The sequence below is a fragment of the Candoia aspera genome, chromosome 9 (assembly GCF_035149785.1).
Source record: "Candoia aspera isolate rCanAsp1 chromosome 9, rCanAsp1.hap2, whole genome shotgun sequence".
NCBI classification, from domain to species: Eukaryota; Metazoa; Chordata; class Lepidosauria; order Squamata; family Boidae; genus Candoia; species Candoia aspera.
Window position 1 is genome coordinate 22966942 of NC_086161.1, and position 10063 is coordinate 22977004.

A 10063-nucleotide genomic window follows, 5' to 3' on the forward strand; every position below is an offset into this window, starting at 1 on the left:
TCCTCCCGTCCAAACCGCCGCTGCTCTCCGCCCGCAGCCGCTCCAATCGCCAGCCCGGCTCTTGGCCAATCCGAGAGCGGCTGCATTCCGCCGCGCTCGGCTGCGCCAATCGCAACGGCCACCCTCCACCCAGTTCGGCTTCCCCTCCTCATTGGCCGCCCTCCGCAGAGGCGACCAATCAGCGCGCGGCTCCCCGCACGACGTCTCTCCCGCCCTTTTCCCCTTCGCCCAGCTTCGTCCCGAGGCCGCCGCTGCCGACTTCGCCTCAGACGGGACTTTTGCTTCTTCATTCCCGTTTGGCCCGCCCGCCAGGCGCCCCGCTCACCGGAGCTCCGGGGACCAGTCGCTGCCGCCGGCGGTCTTCAGGCGAGGGTTCTCTCCCCGCCCCGGCGACGCCGCTGGTTTGAATCCCGCCGCCGTCCCATTGCGCAGGCGCCGAAGACGCATGACGCCCTCGCGCCAGGGGCGCCTGAGCGGGGTGGGCGGAGCGCGCTGAAGAGCGGGCAGGGAGGCTGCCGGGAGCACAGAGCTAGGAAAGGGAAGAGAAGCCTCGCCTGCGCTCGCGGACCGGGAGCGAGGCTGCGCCCGGGGCAGGATTTGCGAGGAGCAGCCCATAAGTGGCTTCCTCGGGAGTTCGTTTGTTGTTTTTTGAAAGGGGAAAATCTTGGGGGCTTTGCAGAAAAAAATAGACAAGGTTTCCAAATCATCGGAACTGATAATCAAAGATCTTTTCCAAGCCAAGGCAAAGAGAATCCTGGCAGCCGTTAATATATAACAATGCCAGTGCAGTGCAAGGACCGGTGGTTTGGCGGAATTTAGTAAAAATACGGTATCTCAGATTGCACCTTTCAGAATTTCTTCCATTCTGCAATGACTCATTTTCCAGTATTCTTGAGCTTTCCAGTGCGGTATTGCCACAGCATATGACAAAAGATCCAACCTGCTTGTTACCCTGAACTCTGTACTTCACTGCCCCAGAATGTAAAATTCAAGTAGTCCTCGCTTAGCGACCCCTTGTTCAGTAGCCATTCGAAGTTCTGACGGTGCTGAACAAGGAGACTAACCTCTGGCCCTCAAAGTCGCAGCCGTTGCGGTGTCCAGACAGTCATATGATCACAATTCGGCACTTGGCAATCAGTGAACAATACAGCAACCAAAGCTGTTTTGCCCTCCTGGGGAGCTGAGCACCTTGAGAAGGTGCTGAGCGCTCCAGGTCCAAATTGTTCCCAATCCCTAGTTAGGACATTGTAGGAGGAGAGATCTGTTAATTTTGGGTAGCAAAACAACAGGAGCCTGGGTAGCACCTTTTCCAGCTCACAGATTTTATTAAATAATAACATAGCCAGAACCTTGATCTCACCATCATGGCCTCTGTCTTGACTTTTTTTTTTACCATACGCTGTGGACACCCCTGTTGCTGCTGCTGCTGCTAACTTTGCATGAACAAGGGCAATGTTTTTGTGTTCTCTTAAATCTCTGGATTCCTTCCTCTTAGCCTAAGCACTCATCCTGGAAAGAGGAGGCCTTCTTTTTTTTTAATCTCATGTGGAAGATGGAGGCTTTGCAAGCTTAATAAGGAGCAAGTAATGAGTACTATCACTAAAAGGCCAAAACAGAATCCAGAATCCAGAATATATGTTTTAAAATATTATACCACTTTTCAAGCATGCTTAAGGTCATGCTGACCAGGAATTTGGGGGGATTGAAGTCCAAAACATCTGGTGGAGGGCACCAACAAGTTGTATTCCTTGATTTAGAAAGCAGTTTGCTTTCAGTACACTCTGCTTCTGCTCTTATAAATGGATTGATGTGTTGTTATGAATTGGTTATGAATTCCTCTCTCCCAGTAAGAGGGAGATACCATATAAAAGCCACCATTGGGACATCTGTGAGATAAATTCGGACCTTGTATCCCTTCCCATGTTGTAGCAAGACTTGTAACAGGCCGCAAGTAGAAGACATGCCCAAAACAGGATTTCATTTTTTATTACTTAAAAAATGTGACGCTTGTTTCAGTCTTCCACATGAAATATTAATGCCTCTGCAGATTCCACCTGCCTGGAGCTGCAGGAAGTTGCTGAAGAAAGCCCTGCCGAAGATGGGATGGTCTGCTTTGGGTCCAAGGCCAACACCCTGATGTTCCCGGGCTGCCAGGCGTTGCTATTCTCCCGGTGCTAGCCAGAGAGCCCTCACTTGCTCCACCACCTCTGCAAACGCCTTCATTGCCTCCGCATGAAGGCTCGTGTCCTGGGCCAAGGGCTCGAAAAGGTTCAAGGGGGCAGCACTTCGGAGGCTCCTGGGCAGAGGAATTCGAATAGGGAAGGCAAGGTTCCCTACGAGGAAGTGCTGGAGGTATTTTCCTTCCAGGGCACCACGCATGTGCAGGAGGATGTCCTCAAGTCTCAGTGCAGTTTGCTCTGGCTCCCAGGAGGACAGAGGCCCCTGAAGCAAGAGGTGCATCAGAGAGGTCTTGTAGTGGTAGTCGGTGAGCACCGGGTTCTTCTTTCCTGGGGTACTGGAGGCTTGGAAGAAGAGGAGGACCTGAAGGCATTTCAGGTGGCAGCTGTCCCTGGGAGCTCGCTGGCCCACCCATTTGAAAAAGAGCAGCTCCTGGACAGCAAAGCTCTGATACCAAGCAGTACCGTTTAGATGGTCTTTCTTGCCACCCTGGGGGGTCAGGAAGACCAGAGAGTCTCCTTGCTGCACCCCAAGTAAAAGGTCAATCAAGACCCCCTTCCCGGATGGGAATTCCAATTTCAGCCGGCAGGTCTTGCCGGACTGCTGGATGGTGAGACTTAAGCTGTACTTCTGGCCAAGGGTATTCCAGGCCTTGCTCACCAGCGCTCGGAACCACTGGGTGGCTTTCTCCCCGTCCAAATGGGAACGGGTGCAAAGGACGTGCAATAGGGAGCCGCCTTGCTCTTCCCGGCTCAGCTGTCGCTCCGGGTGGTGAAGGAAGCACACCACGTCCCCCAGCAGCTTCTCTCTCTTGCACACGCAATCCCTTTCCACCAAGATGTGCCCGTGCTTGCTTGGAGCACCCTGAGAATCACTGGTTTCAGTGTGGAAGGAGTGGCCCTTGGGTGGCGATATGGGCGCAAGGACAGAGAACGCTTTGGAAACCTTCTCCACGGGCCATCCTTCAAAGGCACTGCCCACCCCAATGCAGTTCTCCAGCAGAGGAAGTGTGTTTTGAGAGGGAAGGGCGTTCCGGCTCCCTTCCAGCAGATCGTTCACAAACGCCTCCACAAAATCGCACAAGCTGCTCATGCCACTCCCTTCCGTCTCAACGCGGTGGTAGTAAAAATCCTCCAGCAATCTTCGCTTGGAGTCGTAATATGCGGGTTCCAGATCAGTGTCTTCGTCTTCGCTGCTGCTGCTGGAGCTGTCTGTGCTGGAGGCGTAGCCGGGCTCCTCCTCAGTGGTGCGTCTGCAGCATCCGAAGAGGAGGAGGAGGACCAGCCCTACGTAAGGCCACCCGTCCCGGGTTCCGTCTTCCGCTGTTCGCTCACCGCTGCTCCACTGCTCCTGGCTCTGTCCTGGATCCCAGTCCCAGTTCTCCTGATCCAATTCCACCTGCAGGCGCCCCATTTCCCTAGTCAGCCGCACCTCACGCTCCCTGAGACGGTCCCGCGTGGCCGAATCATTGATGTCACTGACCATCGGGGTGGTGGACTAATGCCACGAGGGCCAGGAAAATCAGCCGGCTGATGGCCATATCCAAAGGGATTGTCTCTGGAAGAAAGCACAAATGATAAAAGTGTCCCAATGGGAGGCAAGAAATCACATGCTCTGTGCCTTGCCTGCTCCTTTCTGGCACCCCAGAACAAGACTTCCTAAGTCACAATCTGGTTTGAAAGCCCTGGCATTTTCCAGCCTTCGGGGAGCCCCATTGGCTGCTAGTTGCTGCACTAGTAACCCCTGCCCATTGTTACTTGACTGATTGTGAAGTCCCAGCTGGCCTTAAAAGGACATTATTATTATTAGTTATTTTATTTATTTCCTATCCCACCTTTATTATTTTGATAAATAACTCAAGGCGGCGAACGTACCTCATACTCCTTCCTCCTCCTCCTTTCCCCACAACCACAACCCTGTGAGGGGAGTCGGGCTGAGAGAGCGACTGCCCCAGCCGTCTTCCACGCCTAAGGAAGGACTAGAACTCTCAGTCGCCCGGTTTCTAGCCCAGCACCTTCCCCTCTAGACCAAACATATTAAATCCTCCCCCACAGCCCCTCAAACAGCTGTACTTTTGAAGCAACACAAGTACAATAGCAACATCGCTGAAAGACAAAAAATGGAACACTGTCCTAAAAGCCGGAAGCAAGGACAGGAGCGTGTTTATTTTCCACCTGGGGTGGGCTGGGGGCTCCAATTTGGGCCTAGAAACAAATTGGCAGACCCAGTTTCAAAGGGTGTAGAAGTACCAAACATTCTGAAGGGAAGGCTCTTCCCAATTTCCTTGGGGTGCATTTCTGGACATTTTTCAAAATAAGCTCAGGTAAGGAATGCATGACAGGGAGCCAGCGTGAACATCCCCACCATACATGTCAAGGAGCTCACCGTTGATTTCCAAAGTGTTTTCAGCCCTTAAATACATCCCATCCAGCCAACAGCTCTGCGGTCTTAGCTCAATCCACATTTCCAAACACACCTTACCTCTATTTTACCTGGATCCAGTTTAAGGTCAATTACTACTGTCCACCACAAAGTCGCCCCAAAGCACCTCTCTGTGGTTTCCTTCCAGCCCCTCCACATTGTGGGGCCCACTTTGAATTTAGACCCGGGTCATGGGAAGAGAAAGTTGGACATTAAAGAAGCAGCTTAGAAAAGGTTTGAGGCCTCTGAACTTTGGTCTTGGAGAAGACTCCTGAGAATACTGAGGAGGGCCAAGAAAACAAACTGATGGATCATCCAACCTATCAACCCAGAGGTCTCAATCAAGGCACCAATGAGCAGGCTCAAAGGATCCTACTGTGGACCCCTGATGCAGAGACCCAGCACTCGGGAGAAGGCTCAGGGCTCTAAGACTGGGAAAGGTGGAAAGAAAGAGGAGAAGAGGACGACCAGCAGCAAGGGGGAAGGACTCAGCTACAGGGGCGATGGGGGCACCGCTGGAAGACCAGAAGGACCACCCAGCTGGGGACATGGAGAAGATCTTTCTATGTGGTCTCTAAGAGTGGACTCTGACTGGGTGGCACCTAATGAAATCAACAAGAATATAACCCATCAAAGGAAATGTAATAAATCATAATTGAAACACAACTACAGCTCATGCCCCCTGGGAGGAGGCCCAGATCTGAAGCGCTTGCAAAATTGGGGGTGCTGAGGCTGGGGCAGCAACAACAGCACGATCGGAAGTCATTCCTACCAGCAGCAAATCCGGGTTTTTCTGGACAAGCTGCAATAAACCTCCAAAGAGCAACTCTTGATCCAAATAAATGTGAAACCAAAATGAGAGTTGCTCCCTAAAAATAAAACCCACCTTTCAGGCAGTTATTTGTTTTTTTCTGAGAGGTAGATTACAAGGTAAATATGACAAGTGCTTTCTTTCTTGCCCAAGCCTCACCCCAGTGAAATCATTTTTTTCAAGGGGCGGTCTCACAAATGTACCTATTGTGGCAGCAGCAATGGGTTGAAGCACCATAGCATTTGGCTCCAGTTTCACCTTCTAACGTAAGTGAGCACATTCGCATAGTTGACTTTTTGTGGTCAAAGACTTTTCACTCGCGGAGGACACGCTTGAAGCGGAATCTTCCTCTTCACTGACGTAAAGGGGTCCCATTGTCTCCATGGGATCACACGGCTGACTCCAAGCTTCCTACGCTCCTCTATTCTTCCATCCTAACATCAAAGGATCCCAAGTCATTATCTTGCCGTACAGTAAGTAGAAGAGCCTCGTTCCATGATGGTATTGTCTTCTCCAGGTGGCCCATAGAACAATCCGAGAAAGTGACAGTGAAAATTGTAGAAGACGACCGGAAGTGGCAGGGTGGACAACGGGTGGGCTTCACCTGGAAAGATCCCTGTCTTCTGTCTGGTGAACTGCCTCCATTTGTGTGCCCAGACTTGGTCAGTCAAGGGAAGACTTGTGCATGTGTTGTTCCAGATGAATATATAGCAGAAGATACCACTGTCAGCTTCTGGGTGGACAACCAGGGCTGCGTTTGTTGCAGCACCAAGCTTGAGGCAGAAGGGTCCTTCCTCTTCAATGGTGTCTCGGTTGAATCTCCCCTTTGGACTGTTGTGGACGTCTGTGGAAGAACTAAAGCAATCCAACTTCTCGGGAAGCAACCGCAGGCTCGACAATTGGCTTTGGATGACTTTTTAGTTCAGAGGAGGGCCGGTGGAGGGAAGGACAGGGCTGCTGCCGCTTGGTGAGGCCAGAGGATCATGGAAGAAACGAATCGCACAGAGAGGGAAAAGTGAGGTGTGCAATTAAAAGTAATCCCCAACTGAAGACGGGGGTGGGCTCTGACCCATTTACATCCTTCAAACCTACATATTTCTTGCTGGGAAGGGGCCAGCATGCTCCCCTTCCAACTGGGGGAGATCGAGAGAGCTCCTGCAGATAGCATAGAAATGCCAATGTTTTCCAAAGACGCTGTTTGGGGTGAATCTGTATTGGCCCCAGTGGCCAGCTGGAATTGGCAGGCTGCTGCAAAGCACCTTCCAGCTCTTCGAGTCTCTCCCAAGGCTTAAAACGGTGAGGATCTCTGACCTACTTCGCACCACATCTGGAGAGGGTTGGATGGGTGATATCATCAGCGACTTGATGGCAACTCAGAGGTGACCTTCTGATGAAGATAGCCTAATCACTTCGTGACATGGTCTTTTGCGTGTTGATGCTCATCTTCCCCCCTCCCCTTAGACTAGGGAATACGTGTTGTTCCGAAGTGATTCTACAATAGCAACATACAATCTGCAAGGCTTGTTAGGTTTAAGCGTGGGTATCGGGATCTCCCTTATACGTGCAAGAAGAGACAACGTGGACCACGCCACTGTACTTCCTCTCCATTTCTTCCATGGTGAAACCAAACGATCCGTGGCCATTGCAGCAAAGCTGGTGGTCAAGCTGTAGCATCAACGGTAGACATGACATTTGTATCCTCTCTATATCTCAGAATAAAAATCTGGATTCTACAAGTACAGGATTACAATGTGAGGTTCACATCCTTCTTGGGGAAAGAAATTCTGCTGTTGAGCGTATACGTGGTGGAGCGCCCATTTGTCTTGTCCAATGTGTGAAATGGCCCTGTGGGATAAAGGCGTTGGAGAGGCATCTGGAAAAGGCCTACAGCTGCAGCTGAGTATCCCAAAGCCTCTCTTTCCTGCTCCAGGGAACGGCAAGGCTTCCTCCTCTCCCCCTTCACTAACGTGGCCCACTTCAGCCACCTCAAGGCTGACAGCCGATTCCCACTGGTGGAATCAACACGTTGAACTGCACCTATGTGCATTGGGCAGATGTGGTCATGACATATGCGCAAGTCCAGACTTACCCAGGGAAGACAAAAGGCACGTCCTTCCCCCCCTAAAGAATAGAATCTTGAAGGGGGCAGAACAAAAAGAAGGTCCTGGAGGGGAGGCAGAGAGAAGGGGGCCTCCCCATCCGCTTGGAACTTCCAGAAAAGCCAGAAGCAACTCAAGGAAATATTGGCTCAGGAAGGGATGTCTGATTCAAGGAACTACGGCTGGAGTCGGTCTAGGTAACCACGTTCAGCTGGACATTGTAGGAGGAGAACTGTGGTCAGTTAATTCTAGCAAAACCACAGGAGCCTGGTAGCACCTTTTCCAGCTCACAGATTTTATTAAACAATAACATAGCCAGAACATTGATCTCACCATCATGGCCTCTGTCTTGACTTCTTTTTTGACCATACGCTGTGGACACCCCTGTTGCTGCTGCTAACTTTGCATGAACAAGGGCAATGTTTTTGTGTTCTCTTAAATCTCTGGATTCCTTCCTCTTACCTTAGCACTCATCCTGGAAAGAGGAGGCCTTTTTTTTTTAATCTCATGTGGAAGATGGAGGCTTTGCAAGCTTAATAAGTAGCAAGTAATGAGTACTATCACTAAAAGGCCAAAACAGAATCCAGAATCCAGAATATATGTTTTAAAACATTATACCACTTTTCAAGCATGCTTAAGGTCATGCTGACCAGGAATTTGGGGGGATTGAAGTCCAAAACATCTGGTGGAGGGCACCAACAAGTTGTATTCCTTGATTTAGAAAGCAGTTTGCTTTCAGTACACTCTGCTTCTGCTCTTATAAATGGATTGATGTGTTGTTATGAATTGGTTATGAATTCCTCTCTCCCAGTAAGAGGGAGATACCATATAAAAGCCACCATTGGGACATCTGTGAGATAAATTCGGACCTTGTATCCCTTCCCATGTTGTAGCAAGACTTGTAACAGGCCGCAAGTAGAAGACATGCCCAAAACAGGATTTCATTTTTTATTACTTAAAAAATGTGACGCTTGTTTCAGTCTTCCACATGAAATATTAATGCCTCTGCAGATTCCACCTGCCTGGAGCTGCAGGAAGTTGCTGAAGAAAGCCCTGCCGAAGATGGGATGGTCTGCTTTGGGTCCAAGGCCAACACCCTGATATTCCCGGGCTGCCAGGCGTTGCTATTCTCCCGGTGCTAGCCAGAGAGCCCTCACTTGCTCCACCACCTCTGCAAACGCCTTCATTGCCTCCGCATGAAGGCTCGTGTCCTGGGCCAAGGGCTCGAAAAGGTTCAAGGGGGCAGCACTTCGGAGGCTCCTGGGCAGAGGAATTCGAATAGGGAAGGCAAGGTTCCCTACGAGGAAGTGCTGGAGGTATTTTCCTTCCAGGGCACCACGCATGTGCAGGAGGATGTCCTCAAGTCTCAGTGCAGTTTGCTCTGGCTCCCAGGAGGACAGAGGCCCCTGAAGCAAGAGGTGCATCAGAGAGGTCTAGTAGTGGTAGTCGGTGAGCACCGGGTTCTTCTTTCCTGGGGTACTGGAGGCTTGGAAGAAGAGGAGGACCTGAAGGCATTTCAGGTGGCAGCTGTCCCTGGGAGCTCGCTGGCCCACCCATTTGAAAAAGAGCAGCTCCTGGACAGCAAAGCTCTGATACCAAGCAGTACCGTTTAGATGGTCTTTCTTGCCACCCTGGGGGGTCAGGAAGACCAGAGAGTCTCCTTGCTGCACCCCAAGTAAAAGGTCAATCAAGACCCCCTTCCCGGATGGGAATTCCAATTTCAGCCGGCAGGTCTTGCCGGACTGCTGGATGGTGAGACTTAAGCTGTACTTCTGGCCAAGGGTATTCCAGGCCTTGCTCACCAGCGCTCGGAACCACTGGGTGGCTTTCTCCCCGTCCAAATGGGAACGGGTGCAAAGGACGTGCAATAGGGAGCCGCCTTGCTCTTCCCGGCTCAGCTGTCGCTCCGGGTGGTGAAGGAAGCACACCACGTCCCCCAGCAGCTTCTCTCTCTTGCACACGCAATCCCTTTCCACCAAGATGTGCCCGTGCTTGCTTGGAGCACCCTGAGAATCACTGGTTTCAGTGTGGAAGGAGTGGCCCTTGGGTGGCGATATGGGCGCAAGGACAGAGAACGCTTTGGAAACCTTCTCCACGGGCCATCCTTCAAAGGCACTGCCCACCCCAATGCAGTTCTCCAGCAGAGGAAGTGTGTTTTGAGAGGGAAGGGCGTTCCGGCTCCCTTCCAGCAGATCGTTCACAAACGCCTCCACAAAATCGCACAAGCTGCTCATGCCACTCCCTTCCGTCTCAACGCGGTGGTAGTAAAAATCCTCCAGCAATCTTCGCTTGGAGTCGTAATATGCGGGTTCCAGATCAGTGTCTTCGTCTTCGCTGCTGCTGCTGGAGCTGTCTGTGCTGGAGGCGTAGCCGGGCTCCTCCTCAGTGGTGCGTCTGCAGCATCCGAAGAGGAGGAGGAGGACCAGCCCTACGTAAGGCCACCCGTCCCGGGTTCCGTCTTCCGCTGTTCGCTCACCGCTGCTCCACTGCTCCTGGCTCTGTCCTGGATCCCAGTCCCAGTTCTCCTGATCCAATTCCACCTGCAGGCGCCCCA

At 51.7% G+C, this 10063-nt stretch overlaps 3 pseudogenes; 1 reads left to right on the forward strand and 2 right to left on the reverse strand.

Moving 5' to 3' along the window:
* Positions 1 to 2160: 2160 nt before the first annotated feature.
* Positions 2161 to 3718, reverse strand: LOC134502868 (inositol 1,4,5-trisphosphate receptor-interacting protein-like 1; annotated as a pseudogene).
* A 2095-nt stretch (positions 3719 to 5813) lies between these two features.
* Positions 5814 to 8630, forward strand: LOC134502869 (E3 ubiquitin-protein ligase NEURL3-like; annotated as a pseudogene).
* Positions 8631 to 8633: 3 nt separating this feature from the next.
* The window catches only part of LOC134502871 (inositol 1,4,5-trisphosphate receptor-interacting protein-like 1), a 2790-nt pseudogene continuing 1360 nt past the window's right edge, over positions 8634 to 10063 (reverse strand).